A 4,868-nucleotide genomic window follows, 5' to 3' on the forward strand; every position below is an offset into this window, starting at 1 on the left:
CCCACCCCGAGTACTTACCAGCTCAGTCAGCTGCAGCTCCCTGCTGCAGTCACCAGGAACTGTCTGAATCATCAGAGCTCTCAGAGAACTTTGAATCAATTCAGACCTTTAAATTGGTCCCTTGATCTCATTCAGATTCGGAGATTCGGCCACTAAATTGGGCCGTATCTCCTGTGAATCGAATCATCGCCCGAAGCTTCGCACAGCCGTATCTTCTGCACACTCTTACCACATAATTCAGTAAACTCATTCTGACTCTCCCGTGAGAGATAATGAGCCCGTCCTTGCGTCGTTTTGCCCTCTGTTTGCTTGTGTTTGACTTTGGCCCAATGGTCACGAGTGATGCTGTCAGGCTGCGTGGGTCACCTATCAGATTATTATCCCCTTGGGATGCTAAACCTCTTGAAGCAAGATACAAGGTAACGTCCAACAATCTTCCCAGTATTTCTTTCCATCTTGTTGCTTCTCTTAATATTCGTTTTTGAACAGCACTGTCCACTCCACGTTCACCTGACTGTGACTGCTGTAATTCCTTCCACTGGCAGTAGCAAGTTTTATGTTCGATGCTCTTTTCATGTTCGGGAAGTTCATTACATAGCTTTTGGCATTTTGTCACATTTGGTGAATACCCTTCACTTTTTGCCAGCATTCTGCATGGTTTTTGTCTCCTGTCAGAAAATAACCGACATGGAAAACAATACAGCGCCTGATTGGGTAGGACTCCAAACAAGCCAGTCTCTTGGCAGCTGTTCTCCATTGGAAGTCTTACACTTGAGAAGAAATTCAGCATACTTATGCCCACCAACATCTTTTGGAATTGACTTTGCTAGCTTCCACATTTCTTCAAAAGTCGGGACACCAGATAGAACAATTTTCTGGCAGACAGAATTTGTTATCAGTTTAGGCCACAAGCCTGGGCCTTTGAAAAAGCCTCAATCAGATTGTGTAGTACTACTCTCTCCTGTGTTTGGTAAGCCTTCTTCTGAATGTAGTGGTGCTAAAGGTGATATTACCTGACTATCTTTTGAAAGCATTAGATTGGAGTCACATGATGCATTCGGCAGCTTTTCTTCATCATCAGTTGCCACAGACACAGTCTTTGTATTAAAATCATTTCCATCTTGCTTTTGTTCATCTACTTTCCTAGTTAGTGTGTTGCCTGAGCCAGACTGCAGAAAGGCCTTGTCTGTTTTGAAAAACTGGAGGATTGATTGGTGTCTTTTAGCTTCTTTTAGTTCCCTTAGTTTTACCTCCTTAGGTTTCTGGCTTCCCGATTTGTATTTATAGCCAGGCATGGGGGAGCGGGGGGCAGGTGAGAGAGAGAAATGTCCTTTCCTTCCAGGCACTAACCCTATGCCCATTTCAGTTCTTCTCTGTGCAATGTTTAGACCACCAGGCCTAACTCATTGCTCCCTTTTGGGCCTGTAAATCCTACCAGCAACACTGTGGCTGCCACTGTCCCTGGGATCGATGTCCCTGGTTATATGGTGCTTTGTCCCTCTCCTCTCCATCTCTGTGCACAAGGGACTCTGGGACTTGTAGTTCTTGAGAGAGCAAGTCACATAGGGAAGCATAAACCCCTCCGTCTCTCAAAGGAGGAGCCCTAGCATGAGCTGCACAAGCACGCTCTCTCTGCTCTACTGGCCAGAAACTCACTTGTTCTGCTTCTCTGATGGGCTCCAGCAAATCTCACAGTGGAGACCCCATATAGCCCCCCCATAACCTTCCATACAGATCCTCCAGCATGACCTACAATTTACCCCCGCTTTTTTTTTTTTGCTTATGATAATAGGGTTGCAGCCTGGGCCGGCCAGCCCTGTATCTCTGAGCCCTGGTCAAGTGTACCCTCCCTCCACCCCCCAATGCTTGGGCCCTGTGCTGCTCCATGAAGGGATGTCTAGGAGCAATAACATAACAACAAGTTAAAGGAATTTTACATATAACATATCTGAAGATCAAAATCTGTTAGATAGTAAAATAATCTCTTGATGGAAACCCCACTGCTTAAGATAGTTAAAAGGGAACATGATGGAATACTAGAAGCTATATAGCAAAAACAAACACTCCTGCACTGGCCAGAAGACAGAGATGATGATCTATTAGGCCTTCTCCACTGTTAATTTTTCATAATTTTATAATTCCTCGAGACTTTGGATTTCACAAAGATAAGCACTTTTGAAAAATCTCAGCCTGGCAACCACAAAGAGTGTGTTCTTATTGATGAAGAAAAAGGAAGATAAAACAAAAAAAATGGAAAGATGAAGAATATAAACTGATTTGTATTTATTTGTTTATTTGTGTTTATTTGTATTTATTTGTATTTGGGTGTTCCTTCTCTTGAAATACTGACACACGATAGAAATTAAGAGTAGCAAGAGAAGAGAAAGGAAGAGAAGTGAAGAATGGGGAAAGGTTGCCACCTGCTGGTAGGTTAAATATCTGCCGCCATGAGGCTCTGAAGCCTGGTATTTTCAATCATGCATGGACACCTAAAGTTTGGTATCTGTCTGTTGGCACCTAAATAATTTCAGCAATATACTTCAGCATCTGCACCAGTTTAAGAATGTGAGTAGTACCATTGATTTCCATGGGCTTCCTAATATGCTGAAAGTTAGGCAGCATGTAACCAAATTAGTTTTTTAGAGTTTTTAGACACCGTTCATACTCCAAGTAGGTACTTTAGTTGCTGGCGTATAGATACCTGCATTTGGAAATGTTAACCTATAAAAATAATTGCTTTTCTTGTTTGAAAAGGCTTTTTATATAATATCACCTGTTGTCATACCTTCTTTATTAAGACAACGGCATTTGTAATGAACACAACCTTGTAATTAAAAGAACGTAAAGACAGTCAATGTGGTGCCTACACGTTAAGTCGTACTACCATTTAACCTGGTTATATGCATATATAGTTATATGAAAATAATATCTTATGCAGTAACTAGAATTAATATGACCTAAGGGTTCTCAATCCTCCTGCTTTAGGACAAAAGGATCATGGAGGAGGTTATAGTGGAGGTAGGGTGGGATTTTTAGCAGTGGCTGTTAGTCTCTGGATGATATTTTGGAAATGGACTATGATTTTAAAGCACCCATTGTTATTTTTATTCTAGGCTGTCCAGCACCTAGAGGTGAGACTTGTCAAAACTAGGAGCTAGGACATTATAGATCATTGCTTTCTTTGGTTATGCCAGGATCCTGGGCCTCATACACAAATATGGTTCCTCTGAACGATATTAGGACACTCCATTTTGCACTTGACAAACCAAAGGACACCCCCTCTCTCCAGTTAGCTAGGTGTTCAGGGTGTGTTGTGTGCCTTATGGGTGCTTCTATCATACTTTAGGGACTGGCCATAGGTCATAGTGAGAACTCGGTGGAGCCATCTCGTGGCTGTTTGTCATACTGCACCAGCTATTTATTTTGAAGGAAAATTTGAAGAGCTGGTTCAATCTCTTTCAGAGTCCCAAATACTCAGTCCCCAGGGCAGATGCAACAGCACAAGCTTTCCCCTTCCACTTCATGTGCCTCAGTTCTCTTCACCTCTGGGTTTATGTTGTCCTGAGCAGAGTTCAGCCTTCATACTCCATTCAATCCCTTGTCTTCCTGCTGAGACACAAAACTGGAGCCATATATTGCCCATGCTGTTTGTAGTGTCTGGGATAAGATCACCTGGACCACCCGGCTTTAGTCTTGGAGGCAGTGATTCACTGTGTACATGGCTACCACACAGCCATCTGATGAGAAGGACTGGAGTCCCTTCTGCATCCTATTCAAACTTTTTTATTGAGTGAATGCAGGTCACCCTGTGCTTAATCCTGGTTTGGAACGCCAATCTCTTCCCATCTAATCCCCGAGAACAGATGTGCCCTGATTGCATTGTGGATTATAAAATGCCCATTTCCAAGAAAGCAGCTGCTGACTGAAAGGATAGCATTTAATAATCACTGGGTTTTGGCAGAGGTTACAGGGAGGAGATGAAAAAGAAAGGGGTTTAGTAGCAATTTGATTCTGGAAGATCTAGCTAGTGTATGTTGGAGAGACCAAGGCAGAGAGGGTGTTCTGCATCTCTGCCACCCACAAGAGGAACGACTCTACATCAGGGACCCATTAGCAAGGTAAATTCTACTCTTCTTCATTTAAAAAGGTTAACTTCAAAAGGTCTCTGATTAGTTATTGTCAGCAAGAGCTTGGCTTCAGCAGGAGGAAACTTTTCTGATAGTGCTCTTCTGATGATGACATGGATCAATTTTCCTTCTTCCTTTCCCTCCAAAAGTCCTCATTCTCTTCTCTTTCTACTTTCTGATCTAACTCCTTTGTCATCTCCATTTTCTTTATCCCCTTGTTTTTCCAATCCTGAGGCATTTACAAAATGATAAAAATTCTAAGATGATATCACTAGGGGTTTTTTTTCCTCTTGTAAAATATTTAAATTATTCCCATTGATATTTTTGGTGGAGGGAAACAAAAACCTTTTAATTAAACAAACAAAGAAAAAAACGAAAAAACCCCAGAATAAAACTTTGAGCAAAATCTGGTGAAAACTGAAAAGAAAGAAGAAAAGCGTTTGTATTTTGGGGCCTCAAAGAAACGGGATATTTTTGAGCCACACAGACACTTTACACAACAATTTATATTTTGTCAAAAACCCAGTTTTCCACCAAAAATTTTCCACCAGTCCTAGCCAGAAGCCCTTACTAGTGTGCAGCTGTCTAATGTCAGCTTCATGGAACTGGTGAAGTTAAGCTTGCTTTCAGATTGTGAGGCAGCTTGGTAGTGATGGCAACAGCTTTTCCAGCGTCATTGACCAGAATAATAGGAGATGGCTGTTCTGAAAATGAGGGAAGAAGGAACCTGAGGACAGGGAG

The sequence above is a fragment of the Gavialis gangeticus genome, unplaced genomic scaffold, assembly GCF_001723915.1.
Source record: "Gavialis gangeticus isolate Ggan-Ray unplaced genomic scaffold, GavGan_comp1, whole genome shotgun sequence".
NCBI lineage: Eukaryota > Metazoa > Chordata > Crocodylia > Gavialidae > Gavialis > Gavialis gangeticus.